This window comes from Schistocerca piceifrons, chromosome 6 (genome assembly GCF_021461385.2).
Source record: "Schistocerca piceifrons isolate TAMUIC-IGC-003096 chromosome 6, iqSchPice1.1, whole genome shotgun sequence".
NCBI lineage: Eukaryota > Metazoa > Arthropoda > Insecta > Orthoptera > Acrididae > Schistocerca > Schistocerca piceifrons.
The window spans coordinates 428,172,131-428,189,228 of NC_060143.1; positions in this window are offsets into that span (position 1 = coordinate 428,172,131).

A 17,098-nucleotide genomic window follows, 5' to 3' on the forward strand; every position below is an offset into this window, starting at 1 on the left:
CTGACATGCAGTGGTGGTTGCTAAGCCGTGTCAATACTGTGGTTTATTCCAAGAATTTTGGCAGGCAGTTTGTTCACCGCTAGAGACAATAGCGAAAACAAAATTGACAACTCGAAATCAAAGAATGAACTGATGTGGCTTAGAATGCTTGAAGTTTTTTTTCAGTAAGGACATGGTCAAAAGATTTGCGGTCATGTAATTTGGCGAATCAGGTATTCGAAAGCATGGTTACTACTGCTGCGTGCACTGTCAGACATTCTCGTCACACTTGAAGCCTAATGTGAGGTCATCGAAGGAAAGCTAAATGTAGCTCACACAAACTGATTGTAACTCCACTCACACTAATATAACCAAATTCGCCATCATTTCGCTTTCTACCTACTGCTGGATTCATATAAATCTATTACTCACGTCACCCACGATACCAGATAACCTTTTGGTTCAAAATGGTTCAAATGGCTCTGAGCACTATGGGACTCATCATCTGTGGTCATAAGTCCCCTAGAACTTAGAACTACTGAAACCTAACTAACCTAAGGACATCACACACATCCATGCCCGAGGCAGGATTCGAACCTGCGACCGTAGCAGTCGCGCGGTTCCTGACTGAGCGCCTAGAACCGCTAGACCACCGCGGCCGGCGATAACCTTTTGGTATATGCATTTTAAACTGAATCCAAGTTTCACAAAATAAGGAGAATGATACCAGAGGAAACTGTAACGTTCTGTTTACATCACAGGCTGCTGACAGTTGCTAGAATTTTAGCATCCGCATAAAATTCATTCTTCCTTAACATTCACGAATGTATTGGAACATAATCGTGGGGCAAATTCAGTTCATCTTCTGCGAAGCGTTAAAGCTAATTGTCATTAATAGGGGATGAGCTTCGGTGAAATGAAAACGAATCCTATCCTATGAGAATCCAACGAGTTACATCTAGTTGCTAATTACTGCCGCAAAGACATAGGAATAGTTTATAGCAGTAACCATATAGGTCTATCAATTTAGAATTATTCCAAGTAGAACAACATCACACTTATTTTACGTGAATGCTTCGCAAATTTAAAAATATCTTCCAAACGTTACGGCATATTGCATCCATTTCCATCAAATTCAAGCACTAAAGTAAGTGTAGAGAATAACTTCTAGCAACATTATGTACCAGACAGAATAACATGATAGTATGGCTTCATTAGTGTAGCACACTACAAGATAATATTTATTTGGAAAGTAAGCTCTGATGGATATCGAAAAGAAAACCACAGTGAAAATCTGAAGAAGCATTGCATAGATGTATCGGACAATGTCTCTAGTTGCCCGTCGACCGCGTCATGTCGCTCTTTTCAGTTCTCAGCGCACAGCGAGCACTTAAAATTGCTAGAAAATAATGCCTCCTGCGAAGTGAGAGTACCTGTGAGAGATTTCACCTGATTTCATATAGCCTGGGCAATGTAACATTTCTTCTTCTTTACAACTATCGGGCGCACACTGCGCGGGCAATGAGGATGTTGCCGCAGCGTTTTCGGGAGGATGTGTTTGATCACGCACCATACTTCTGACGTCCGTCAATGCTTGCATGAACCGCTGGCTATAATGGCAACATTTTCGCACAGACAACGATGGCTAGCAATAGGGAGCGGTATCTCCCTCTTGACTGTCATGGTACAGCTGGAATTGAGTGACTTGACGTGGAGGGGTTCGCAAACGTAATATATTGCCCCTCATTTCCTCTTTAAGAATTCGGTTTTGTTCCTTGTGAACTTTCCGTGCCCAAAACGAAGATACACTGTGCCTGTTTAACACCTCTGTTTAGATGTGACCTTCTACCGCTTCTTTTACTGTGCTACCCCATTAAGACCATACGTGAGATTCGATATGTTTATTTTCAAAAGTGACTTTATAATCTCTGTCTTACATTATTATTGACTTTTCGAACTTTTTTAGATTGAATGTGCCTTATATCTTTAGAGTAGCATTCCAATAAGGAACTTAGCACATTTTAAAAAAAAAAATTTTAAGGCACGGCGTCTGTTCCTTCGAAAGAACAGAACCCTCGCAGATCCCACAACTGCGAAGCACTATATGTAAATTGAAGGGGGATCACTGCTATCAGGTGCATCGGGACATAAGCGGAATCAGCGGCGACGAGCGACTGCTTACTAACTACTGCGCGATCGGGGACACGGCGTTATCGCAACCACATGGACTACCTCGGTACGCCTCACGGCCGATCCACACTCTCAACGAGCGCCACCTATCTTTCCAACGAACAGACACCAAGCATTCAAATAATTGCTAAGCCTGGCTGGGCAGTGGATCCTCTTTCTTAGGTGCGAACGCACGAATACGTCCGACCTTGCGAAAAAGGGTTACAAGGACAGAGACTGCGAATAGGTGGCACTCGTTTAGAGTATGGATCGGCCCTGAGGCGTACTGAGAGAATCAGTAACACTGTGGCGCGAATGGCGCAGTGGTTACCACACCTGCCTACTAAACAGGAGATCCCGGGTTCGAATACACGTCTGGTACACATTTTTTTGCTCGCCGCTGCTGATTCCCTTAATGTCCCACTGCAGCTTATAGCAGCGATCCCCCTTCAACTTACAAACATTTTTAATCGTCCGCGGCCACTGTCAAATGCTCTGGTTCAGGTGTGATCGTCTATGGCGCCTTTTACTACACAACCCCGACAAGACATTACGTGCGATGCGTTGAATCCTGCTTGAGATATCTCTGCAGAATGGACGGAATGCCATGAGTATCTGTTTCAACTGTTTGAAAGGATGTGTGAATCTAATTCTCTATGGGATACATACGTTCTCGTACACATCTTCGTAAAGTACTTACGGCCATGATACCCGTGAAAGACTGATGGCAGTAATTAAGACATGAGCTGGATTCAAATCCCACTTCACAGTTCTGTTTCCAGTTATTCAATGTTCTTATAAATCAATGAAGATGAACCACAGCACGAGTCTTTAAACATGCACATGTCACTTTCATGCTCTACACCTCTCCAGCAGATATGAAACTCTGAAAACTACTATCTTGAGTGAGTATTCTACTCTGACTTAAGGAATGTTGCAAAACACTTTTTCTCAGAAGAATTCTGATTTCGCTATGAATACATAGGTTTCAGACTAGCATGTGCATTGAATAAATAAAAATTTATGCAAAGTTCTACATATATCATGTACATTTAGAGTCCCAGAAGGTTTTAGACATCGTTCCTTACAAGCGACTGCTAGTCACATTGCATGCCAAGGAGTATCGTCTTAGTTGTGCGGCTAGATTCATGGTTTCCGGTTACAGGGGTCACAGTTCGTAGTAATTGGCGGCAAGACATCAAGTAAAGAAATATCTGGCGTTCCTCAAGGAAGTGATATAGTCCCTCAGCTGTTCCTGACCTACGTAAATCTCAGTAGCCATCTTAGATTCTTTGCAGATTATGTTGTCATTTACCGTCCTTTAAAATTAAAACAAATCAGTTAATCAAAACCAATGGCAAAATGATTTACACAAGATATCTGCATGATGAATCCGCTAAATTCCGGTTACACGATATATCTACATTTACATCTATACATCAAACTCCGAAAGCCACCTCATGATGCGTGACAGAGAGTACTTCTGGTACTACCATGTTTCACTCGTGAATGGCGCGTGAGAAGAATGATTGTCGGCAAGCCTCTGTATTGGCTCTAATTTCTCTAATCACACAAATCTAAGACTGTGAAATCAAAAATAAAAAATACTTAGCCATTGCAATTACAAATAACTGAAGCTGAGACGATCACATGGATGATGTTGTGGGAATAGCGGACCAAAGATAGCAATTTATTGGCAGAACAGAAAATGCAACAGGTGTACTGCAGAGGCTGCCTACACTTAGCTTGTCCGTCGTCTTTTGGAGTACTCCTGCGCAGCGTGGGACCCACATCACATAGGATTGACGGAGGACATCGGAAAAGTTCAAAGATGAGTAGCTCATTCTGTATTACGGCGAAATAGGGGAAAAAATTGGGATGGCAATTGTTAAAATAAAGGCGACTTCCATTGCGGCAGAATCTTCTCCTGAAATTTCTATTACGAACTTTCCCCTCGGAATGTGAAGATACTTCGTTGGCGTCTACATACATGTGAAGAAGCGATCGTCATAATAAAATGAGGGAAATCAGAGCTCTCAGAGAAAGATTTAAGTGTTCGCTTTTCTCGCAAGTGGAACAGTAGAGAAGTAGCTTGAAGATGATTCGATGAACTCCCTGCCAGGCCCTGGATTTTGTACTGCAGAGTAATCATGTAAATGTAGATGTACTGGATTTCCTGAAATCTAAATCGTTGATTGACGATAAACATAAAGCATGGCATAAGAAATGACGGTGTACTAAAAGCGTTCATTGCGCCTTATGAAGTGAAATTTGCATAAATAATCCTATGCTCTTACTCAAATGTAAAATTTACTACAAAATTTATACTCCAAAAGAAGGGGATGCAGCTAATTTAGACTTCTTCAGCGATAATTCGTAGCTGAAGTAGGTAGAGCGTAGACTTTTGCGTGATGATGACGTAAATATTAAATTAGACACTACATGAAGAGGAATTACGATTAATATGCCCTCTTTCTGATTCTAAATTGAAAACTTACACCAGAATAAATATCAACGTATCTTAAAGGCTTTCTTTGTCATCGATCAAGAAGGCTGTTACAATCCCTTCACTCACCTTCAGGATTTTAATGGAATTCACTGCAACAGGTTTAAATTTGCTTACGACACGCTTTAAAAGGACCGCAACCAACAAATAATTACTCAAAATGAAACAGGGTAGAACTGAAATAAGATTACGTATGCACCTAAAAATGAAAAAAAGTACTATTATTCCCACCCATTTTGTTTCATAGGGGCAATCTGCTTACTTCACTGTCACTGTCCACAAAATATTTTTGAAATTTGTCATCAGTTGCAACCGTTATTGAAATTCTGTAAGATATCAACAGGTTGAGCTACGTGTTCTGGCACAGTGATTAATTCTCGGTAGTTACTTGTGGGCATATCATTTGAATATTTGAATGTTTGCTGCACACCGATTCGAAGGTCAGCTACTTTTTGCAGTTCTGGCATCTCTGTTCTAAGACTTCGTCTCCAGGGAGTCCATTGTCGTCAGAATGACAAATCATTGTGAGGAGATCTGTCTGACATCACATTGTCAGAAATATTGACGGCGTGGACTGAAGACTTTGCTCTGGTGTTAGCGCTCTATCAAAGAACTGTTACTCAAACACTTCGTGTCGGTAAAGGTATCGTAACTAATAGAGTTACGGTTCTTGAAGTGTCTGCCTGTGATATCAGATGAGGACGAAATTTCGGTAGAATAGTTCTGTAATTTTCGTCTTGCACGAGTTTAATCAGAGTCTACTGTTCCCCCTACCGCGGCATAACAACGCAATTAACAACGAACTATAATCACAATGAAACTTCCTGGCAGATTAAAACTGTGTGCCCGACCGAGACTCGAACTCGGGACCTTTGCCTTTACTTCTGGCAGTATCTCGTCTCCTACCTTCCAAACTTTACAGAAGCTCTCCTCCCAGGAGAGCTTCTGTAAAGTTTGGAAGGTAGGAGACGAGATACTGGCAGAAGTAAAGCTGTGAGGACCGGCCGTGAGTCGTGCTTCGGTAGCTCAGATGGTAGAGCACTTCCCCGCGAAAGGCAAAGGTCCCGAGTTCGAGTCTCGGTCGGGCACACAGTTTTAATCTGCCAGGAAGTTTCATATAAGCGCACACTCCGCTGCAGAGTGAAAATCTCATTCTGGTATAATCACAATATTGCTTCTACACTAAAACATGTCATAGGGAGAAAGCGAACTTTTGAACACCTGACATAAAACGAATATATTACAAAAATCAGTCAGTGCAATACTTTTTACTTATTACAGGCTTGTAAATTGTTGCCGTTCTGTAACTGTTACATACGCTCTGTCCGATAATCTGGCGTAGATGATTTGCCACACTGAAATTATTTTTGTCCTTCTATTTTCATTGGTTTTCGATAATACCTCTTTCCGTTTCTGTACGCCCCCGGTAGCTGAGTGGTCAGCGCGACAGACTGTCAATCCAAAGGGCCTGGGTTCGATTCCCGGCTGGGTCGGAGATTTTCACTGCTCAGGGACTGGGTGTTGTGTTGTCCTAATCATCAACATTTCATCCCCATCGACGCGCAAGTCGCCGAAGTGGCGTCAAATCGAAAGACTTGCACCAGGCAATAGGTCTACCCGACGGGAGGCCCTCGTCACACGACATTTCATTTCATTTTTCATTTCCGTTTCTGCATTTTACATATCTGTTTGAGACCTAGGGCATAGCCTCTTACATTACGAAAGATTTGTTAGTGGTTCCATTCTCACAATGGTAGTCCTTGAGGGCGGGCGTTATTTTAGCAATATGGCCGAAGCGTACACTGACTTGACAGGGAATACACTGTGGCTAACATTTGTATAAACATAGACAGTTGTTTGATTTAGGTTACTTTACTAACAAATAATGATAGAAGTGATGGACGATATCTACGGATTTATTAATAACAGTTCATTTGCCAACACATTTGCACGTTAGCTATAAGATTTTGTAAAGTTGTTTCGAGTATCCTGCAGAAGTTTCACTGGGAAGCTCTTGCACGTCCTTCATACAGTTCCGATCTCTCCTCAGGCGATTTCCATACTTTTGGAGCCCAGAAGAAAGACATTCGTGTCCGTCGATTTGCTTCGGACGCAGTGGTGCACGCCTGGGTGCAATCGTAGTTCCGTTGGTAGCCACAAACGTTTTTCCGTGAAGACACTGACCGTAGCGTCTCACAGTGCGATAAATTCATTAACAGTCATGACGATTGCTTTTGAAAACATAAATACGTTACTTACTTTTTTGCATTTATGTCGTTTTCCAGTCTACTGTGGATCTTCGTCTCATCAACGATTTTCCGTCAGTTGCTCCGATTCCATGCTAGTGTTTTATAATTCTCGTACCCCATTCTCCGTAAGTGTTCTGTCCACCTGGTTTTCGGCAGGCCACGCTATCTTTTCCTACGCAACATGCAGTAGTATCTCCATCGGCACCTGTATCACTCATCTGCACAAAATACCCGGTGCATCTCAGTCCGACTGATTTCATCTGACATGTTGTTCATTATATACGCCATAAAGCTCGTTGTTATGCCTTCTCCACTACCCTCTTTTGTCTTAGCAGCTTATTACTCTGCGGAGCACGTTCCTCTCAAAGGCTTCCAGAGCGCTCGTATCCCTTACTTTTAGTAGCCGAGTTTTATCTATGAGCATTAGTATTATAATTGTTTTGTAGATCATTAATTTGGGTGGGTGATGCAAGAGCCTTCAACAATGTAGTTTTGTTAGAGCAGAATAAGACTGCTGTCACTAGCCGCTGTTTAATTTCGCACCACGTGTCGTTGTTGTAGGTCACGGTCGATCCTAAGATTCTCATAGTCACAACCAGATACAGTTGTTGACTTCGGCATGTTTCCCATGTGTATTGAGCGAGACGAAAATACGCTCGCGGTACAGTGGTGATTCTTTACTGCAATTTTCTCGCTGAGGGGACCGAGTGCAGAGTGTAATATGTAAAATATTATTTACTTTTATTAAAACATGCTTACTTAATTTTCTGCATTCCATTTTCACAGGAATGTCGTATTTATAACTGTCTATTTGTCTCCAGGCATTAACTTGTTACCTGATACATACAAGATATAAGCCTCTTATCAGAGTACATTTAAAAATGACTTACCCGTTGGATTCCGCGTAACACTCTGATCACTCAGTTGGGCTCCCACAAGACGATGACGTCGTCTTTCTCGATTATCTTGGAAGCCGGCCATTGTGGCCGAGCGGTTCTAGGCGCTGCAGTCTGAAACCGCGCGACCGCTACGGTCGCAGATTCGAATCCTGCCGCGGGCATGGATGTGAGTGATGTCCTTAGGTTAGTTAGGTTTAAGTAGTTGGAAGTTCTAGGGGACTGATGACCTCAGATGTTAAGTCCCATAGTGCTCAGAGGCATTTCGATTATCTTGGACCGCGCTGAGAGTTATTGAGCTGGGCGGGAAGAAGATTATTCGTTGTGGCGGCGTAGTGGAAGGTGTCTCCGAGTGGCTAAACCAGTGTCGCTCTTTCGTCTATGTGGCTTCCAGTGACTTTCTTTTTTTGTGATCGCGTTTCGAGGTACCAGCCTAGCTCTGCAGACACCACCACAATCTGTGATCTTTCAAAACACGTATGTTTTGTGTTAGACTCATTGACTGTCATTCCAATGCGCTTAGTGGTCTGTTCCAGTGCAGTGAGCAACTCCCGCATTGCCCTCCATGACACTGCGACTCTATTATCAACATATGCACAGATTTCTGGAAAATCGTTTCCTAGGCCACATGTTAGCCTCTCTTACCACATGTTTCACTGATGCGTTAATGAGAAGACAAGCCAGCGCGTCCCTTCGCATACACCATTGTGAACATACAGTGGCTCGGACAACACTATAGTCTTACACTGCTCATTGTCAGCTTCACTGGTCTCAACAGCTTCTGTGGCATTCTCCTTTCTTTCAGCACACTCTCTTCCTGTTCAGCTTTAAAGTCGATGAATATTTAGTGTGAGCCAATTCCAAGCTAATGAACATTGTATGTCGATAAGTTCTCAAAATCCATTTCATCACATTCCTTATAGAGTCTGCATGTAAGTCCTTACTTCCACTGTGGTGGCATTCGCCCCTCACTCCAGATCAATGTCACTGTTTTAGAGAGGAGTCGTTTCAATTTCTGACCACGATGTTTAGTAACTCTGCGGGGATTTTCTCTGTCAACAATTTTTATTGATATTTAGTTTTTTCAGGGCATTTCTTCTCTTACTGCTGAAGGAGCTACGTTATCTACATTTGCTTGTTTCTGTTCATCCCGTGAACTTTGAGAAAAATAGGTTGTCAAAATACCTGCGGAAGCGTTAAGAGATGCTTTTTTCTTCACTTATGATGTTACCACACTCATTAATGATCAGGGTAATTTTAAAGGCAAATGAATTCCTTGCATCATTTACTTCACTGAAAATCTTTCAAGCTTCTATCTGATTTCTTAGAAACCACCTTTTCCCAACACTTGTTTTCAGCCATTTCCATTCTCCTTTGAATGTACCCATTTTTCAGTTTTCCTTTTATCTTCGCAGCCTTGCTTCTTATGCAGATTATTTGTAACACTGTATGGGCCCATACTAGAGCTAGTTCGTTAGTTTCATGTTCCATGGTTGTAATTGTGGCTACACGATGAACGTTTACATGATTTTTTAAAATATACAGATGTCAGTTAATTATTTCTACCTACCACCTTTTACTCATTACAATAATAAAAATTCTTCGGGGTATAGAAGGAACTGTCAAGGAGAAACTTTTATCACCTTGCTTTTAAAATTTACTTTGCTGCCTTTCAGACATTTATATCCCTAAATGATCAAAAACTTGAATTACAGCATTGTGCACCCATTTTTGTGCCAAATATAACCTTTAATGTTGAGTATTGAATATCATTTTTCCTTCTGATATTATAGTTATGTACATTATTGTTCCTTCGGAACTGCAATCTGTTATTTGCAACACAGTTCATGAGGGAATAAGTATACTGTGTAGCGGTAGTTGAAACATAGCCGCTTGAACAGAAGCCTAAAACATGACCATGGGTGAGCAGTACATGTTATTCTTAGAGCATGTTTTTGACCAATGAAGACTTTCTTCCTTAAAGATGAGTTACCCCAGAACATTATTCAGTACGACATTACTGAATGAAAATTATTTCAACTTACTGATTTGTCTGTCCCCAAGAACTGCAATGATTCGAAGTGAAAGTACGGCTGAACTAAATCGTTTTAGAAATTCCCAAATGTGGGTTTCCCAGTTTAAATTTTCATCGACGTGGATACACAAAATTTTTTAAGTTTCCACCTTATTTCCTCACCATGCACTACGCATATATTGATCTAATACACCTAGACTTGCAGAACTGAATGTTTTGTGTCTTTCTACAACTGAGAGTGAGATCATTTCAAGAAAACCACTCAGTGATACTTTTATGACCATTATTTAGCATTTCTTCCATTTCCATATGTATGTTTGGGCTGATTACAATACAGGTGTCATACGCAAAAAGAGATAGGTGGATCATATAACTAATGAGGAGGTATTGAATAGAATTGCATAGAAGAGAAATTTGTGGCTCAACTTGACTAGAAGGAGGGATCGGTTGGTTGAGCATATTCTGAGGCATCAAGAGATCACCAATTTGGTATTGGAGGGCAGCGTGAAGGGTAAAAATCGTAGAGAGAGACCAATAGATGAATACACTAAACAGATTCAGAAGGATGTAGGTTGCAGTAGGTACTGGGAAATGAAGAAGCTTGCACAGGATAGAGTAGCATGGAGACCTGCATCAAACCAGTCTCTGGACTGAAGACAACAACAACAACAATGCAAAAGGAACTAATTCTGCTGTTGTAGTTAGACAGAAAGTCGTTACATATTTGAGGAACAATTGTGGACCTATGATTGAGCCTTGGCCAATCCCGCACCCCAGTCAGAATGATGTCCTTGGACTGTACTGGTTGAATTACTAAGAACAACTTTCTGCATTCTTTTGGTTAAATCCATCGGTTGGCAATATCACCAATCCCATAAAGCTTCAATATATCTAGGAGAATACTGTGATTCGCACAATGAAATGCCTTCGACTGCTCGAAGAAAATACCAACCAGCGTTATTTTGTTATTTAATGCCTGGCACATTTGGTAAAAGAACGTGTAAATGTCGTTCTCAGTAGAGATACCCTTCTGAAATTCAGACTGTGGTTTTGTAAAGATGTTATTGTTGCTCCGGTGAGATACCGTTCTAGAATTCATAGCCGCCTAAAAAATGATGCCACCGGTGAAACAGGTCGGTAGTTATTGACAAGTTTCCTATCATCTTTCTTAAAAAGAGGTGTGAGAACGTAATTTTTCAGTCTCGCTAGAAGAATGCCTCAAGTTAAAGATGCATTACATATTTCAGATAGTGATCTCAGTCTGGAAACCCTCAGACTTCTCACACCATGGAAGGTTACCATCTGTCAGTGAATAATTATCGGGATAACTGCGTTTCCACCAGGGGTTTTCAGGTCCCCTGGTGGTTTGTTTTATGTAAAAACTATGTGGAACCAACAACCATATTATGAGATGCTGCAAATGAGATTAATTTAATTCCGCTATCAGTACTGGTTGTGTGTTTACTGTGTGCTGTTATTTTTGGTCCAAATATCTTTTCTCTCCCCACTTGGGCATTGGGATCTGAAGTCATTTTTACAACATAACGATGTGGGCAGTATCTGTGTCATTTATCGATGAACACATGATCTAAGGATAGCATATTTCACTAGCAAGAAAATATCCTGAGTCGAGGAATCTAACCAAACCTCTGCTTACATTTTGAATGAAAATCACAAGCAATGGGGGTTGAAGACTGCCTTCATAAGAAGTCACATTCGGTCTGCTAGCGGCCATGTCAAATAGGGCAAAGAACCGTACAGAGGTTCAGGGCAATCTCTGGACCCTGTGGGTGGTGAATTACACCGAAATCTCGAAATTTCGCGTCGCGTTCATTTCGCGAGATGTATGTAGAAGGAAGTAATATGTTATCCGACTCTTCCCGGAAAGTACTCTCTCGAATTTGCAATAGCAAATCTGTCCATGACGCACAACCCCTCTCTTGTAGAGTCTGTCAATGGACTTTGCGAAACATCTCTGTAACGCTTTCGCGCCGAACAAGCGATCCCGTTAAAACAAGCTGCTCTTCGTTGGATCATCTCTATCTCTTGTATCAGCCCCACTTGACAAGTTCCCAGACTGATGAACAACACTCAAGGATCACTCGAGCAATCGTTTTGTAAGCACTTCTTTCGTGGACGAGCCACACTTTCCCAAGATTCTCCCTATGAATCTCATACTGGCATCGGCTTTTCCTGCTATTTGCTTTAAGTGGTCATTCCAATCAAGGTCTCTCCGAATAGTTACTCCCAGATATCTTACGCTAGAGACTGTTTCCAGAAATTTATCAATAGTGTAGTTGTAGAGCAGTGGGTTCCTTTTTGTATGTATGCGCATTATGTTACATTTATATACGCTCAGGATCAACTGCCAGACTCTACACCATACATCAATCCTCTGTAGGTAATTCTGCAAATCGACACTGTTTTCTGAAGTTTCTGCTTTCTAATATACAACCGCGTCATCTGCGAACTGTCTTAAAGAGCATCCGAGCATTCTACTAGATCATATATATATATATATATATATATATATATTGAACAGTAACGATACTATTAGGCGTCCTTGGGGTTCTCCGGAAATTACGTTTTCATCTGTCAGTATGACGTGTTGAATTTTATCTGCGAGGAGGCATTGAATCCAGTGGATAATCTGGTCCGACACTCAGTAAACTGTTTTTCACTAAACGGCAAAGTTGGACGGTGTCAAATGCCTTCCTGAAGTGGAGCTGTGTTTCGCAAGATCTCTGTTAGAGGAATATATGTTGATTTTTTTATAGAGGAGATTTTTCTTCTCCAAAAAGGAAGTAATTTTTGGTCATAAAACATGTTCAGTAATACCAAAATAGATGTAGGCCATAGTTATGTGCATCAGTTTCACGACCCTTCTTGGAAACGTGGACGACCAACGATTTTTCTAGTCGCTATGTAATCGTTGTCGTTCCAGTGAACTACGGTAGACTACTGCTAGAAGAGGAGAAATATCTTCAGCAAAATCTTTATATAATCTTACATGCATCCTGATAGCTCTCCACTATTAAGGCATTGTTATTACTTTCCTGTTCCGTGATTGGTTATCTCGATATCTGCCATTTCGACGTTCGTGCGATTTTTGAAAGGAGGTACTGTATTACAATCTTCCTTGGGGAAACATTTCCAGAAGACCGAACTCATCATTTCGTCTTCTCTCTGTTATCTTTCATTTCGATGCCATTATGGTCATTGAGTGAATAGTTGACTCGAACCGCTTAGGATTTTTAGTCAGCTCGGTTGATGAAATTTTACATTCAGACTCATTGAATGATTCTTTCATTGCTCTCCTCACGCTATTCTTCACTTCTTTCAGCTTTTGTTTGGCAGTTGTATTCTGACTCCTCTCGAATCTGAGATGAAATTCACTTTGTTTACGTCGTAGTTTACGGTTAGTGAACCACGGAGCGCCTTTCCCATTCCTTATTCGGTACATGCTTGATTAAGGGATTTTGAACGAAGCCATTGAAATTTCCCATCTGTGTGCCACATCTTCAAAACTCGGTATTCGAAGAGGCTACAGGACGTCATATATCGCAACATACTGTTAATAATCAATTGAATGATGCTGAATGTCCACTCCCCATGACAATGGCGAGCACCGCGACGTACACCACAAACGCGTGGACTCCGTTGCAGATGGACAAGAAACTATGGCGAATTGACGCTCCAGGGCTGTCTTCAAATATAACAAGCCAGTAGTCCCGAACGCCTTCAACACTGTGTCTCACATATGCAACGCGACTGTGGTGGAGGTGGAATGATCTTCTCGGACGGCGTTACGAGGAGCCACCGTACACTTCCAGTGGTTGTTGAGGGCAATTTAGTACTCTACAGTAGAGAGATGAGATTCTACAACCGATAGTGGGACCGTATCGCCAACATTTTGGTGACAAGTTCCTCTCAATGGATGATAACTCACGCACTCATCGTACTGTTCTCGTAAACACATTCCTTCATCACGTTAAGATCACTAGAACTGATGTCTGCCTGTTCTCCGGACATGAAGCGAGTTAGTTTTAGACGTCGACAACGACCTTGTGCTCTGCACTATTTACACAGAATCGCCTTTGAAGAGTTGGACAGTCTGGATCGGGGCTAACTTAACGAACTTATAGACGATATGCCATACGACCAACGGGACGTTTCATCACATACTGACGTTACTCAAGAATGACGTGAAAAAAAATCCCATGATAAATAGATTATTTTGTCGTTACACATCTATTTTTTTAGGTTGATGATACGGGCACGCTGAAAATGAATATATACGCATGCCTCAAAGACACTGTTATCCGTGCCATAAATTTCGGAATAAAGGGTGACGCAAAACGTTTGATGAGGTGTACAGCACTATGCGGTTTTTAGGCGTGACAGTTGTAGTGCCTCTTACTGTCCCAGGTGGACTTTTCATGATATTGTCTACTCGAATACTATTGGATAGTTTCAATATTTTACTTCAATGAGTTCCTTCACGATATTTAAGGAAATCAGGATTTCCGTAGTGTGTTTCATCTGACTACCCTCAGCTTTCTTCACTTTAGACGCTTAATTCATTATCCTGGGAATCATTTATATCTGAATGGCTGTCACGTTCCAGACAAGAAAGAGCCTGTGAAAGCAATCAGAAACTGTTGCTTCCAAATTTTGATCACTTGCACAGGATTGACACGGTCTGTTTCGTCTGACAGATAATATGAATCCATACTGTAAGTAAAGGATGAATGTTAGAAAATGTTCAAATGTGTGTGAATTCCTAAGGGACCAAACTGCTGAGGTCATCGGTCCTTAGACTTACACACTACTTAAGTTAACTGCTGCTAACGACGATACACACATTTATGCCCAAGGGAGGACTCGAACCTCCGGGCGGGAGGGGTCGCCACAATCCGGTACAGGGTGGCTCAAACTGCGCGACAACTCCGCTTAGCGATGAAAGTTCCTTGCATAATTATTCTATTTCGGAAACTAAACTTATACTGACCTGAAACAATTCTGCCATATTCAAATACATATACTTTTCAGAAGTTCTTGTGTACAATCCTGCCTGTGTTGCACTGAGACATGTTCCGGGATGTTACTAAAATGGTAGGGAGCGGGTTTTGAAGTGGCTTTGAACGGAAACCAGTGAAAACTACAAAATGAAAAAAAAATCAAATGACGTTTATCTGAGAAGTTTTCAGATCCAGCGAAAAAAAAAACATACAATAAGGAGATAGAAAACATTAAAAACCTTTAGTAAAAGCGATCATCTCTGAATTAAAAACGTAAAATCACTATATCTGTAATAATCTTGATTAAGAAACATTCACAATCAAATATATTTAGTTTAAAATTTCTCCGAATAACTCTAATATCTGATACATGAAGCTGGTGCCAAAATAGATATAAATTCATGCTCCTCGAATTTTTTAAAAGAGTCTTTAGTCAAAATGCTAGAAACACTTACTGGCGGCAAGCAGCGCCTAAAATTTCTTATAAAGCAAGACCCTTTACATTTTGAGTGAAGTTCCATTGGACATACCAAATAAACAGTGTCGAAGACTTTCACAAAGAGAGTACTCGTAGAAAGAACCAACCAGAACATGAAGACTACAGAATAGAAAGGCAATAAAAAGGAAGCAATTTATAAAAACATTATTCCAGTAATTGAAATTAGTATACAACACAAATTTTAACTGGAGCAAAGCAAGATTTTTGGTCTGGCCGAAAACAGTAACGGCCCAAATTGTTGCTCTAACTACTATAGAGGTTCACTGACTTTCGGTTCACCATTTTTTTGACTGGCCAAGTTAATGCACAACCACACATGATCTTATATATACTCAAAGCTGTTAAAGATGCAGTCTTGTATTCTAATTCGGCTTTACTGTCATTCAATTTAATAAACACTCTGAGACAAAAAAATTACAAAAAAGAAAGAAACACACCATGAACGAGGTAATCGGAATGTCGTGGCGTTACCTTGCTGAAATGTAAGCTCAGGATGGCTTTCCATGAAGGGAAACAAATCGGTGCGTAGCATATCGTCGACGTACCGATGTTCTGTAAGGGTGCAGCAAATGACAACCAAAGGGGTGCTGCTACAAGAAGAAATGGCATCCTTACCATCACTCCTGGCTGTTGGGCCGTATGACGGGCGACAGTCAGGTTGGGTTGTTATCCCGACCGCTACCTAGGCGTAAGCAGACACTTTTCTGGCCTGTATTGTCATTGACGGAATAGAATTGTCTTCAGTGATTCTTTGCGCTTTGAACTGAGCCCCGAGGACCAGCTTACTCGTCCATGCAATTCTCCCCAGTACTGGTTCCTCAGCTGGTAGCGTCACATGGAAACTCGGAATCTTGTTCAATAGAAGCGACCAAAGAGCACAAGCTAAGAAGGGTCGATACTAGAAGAGGAGTCGCAAGGCTTGCCGGGGCACAGCTCAACTGCCGGAAAGGGAAGAACAGTGAGGTATTAAAGCTCAGAGGCTTGCTGTTGCAAATGTTATCCACTCCGATATGAGTTTTGCGAGGTGTTGTGCCCACTTATGGCTTAGTGACTTACCGGCGCGTGTACGTGTGTTGGTGGTAGCGACGTACGATTTTCGTCTGCTGCCCTGGTGATAACTCACAGATATTTTCTCTTACGCTTTCAGGAACCTAAATAACGCTGATACCCAAATACCAGTGACTGCTCCCGGCTTAATATGTATTAATGAGTATCACATAGATATGTGGTACAACGTATACATCGTCAGTGAATGCGAAGACGAATTACGGGATCTGTTACATCAATGAACAGTCTAATGAGTACAGAATATGGATTTAGAGCAAACCATAAAAGAAAAAGGATTTCTTGTTATTGTCTAATGAATACAGAATACGGATTGAGAGCAAACCATAAAAGAAAAAGGTAGTGAGATATAGAAAAAATGCCAACAGCGAGAAACTGAACACCAAAGTTGGGGATCGTGCAGTAGACGAAATTAAAGAATTCCTGTACAAAGGAAACAAAATTACACATGACGGACAAATGGACATCAAAAGCAGACCAGCATCGGCAAAGAGGCATTCCTGGCCAAGAGAAGTGTACTAGTGTCAAGCATTGACCTTGATTTGAGGAAGAAATTTCTGGGTATGAGCGTTTGAAGCACAGCACCGCGTGATAGTGATTCATGAACAGTAAGACAACTGGAGGAGAGAATGAGAGAGGGACGTCTATCTTTCTAAAATACTGGATGATCGCGAATACG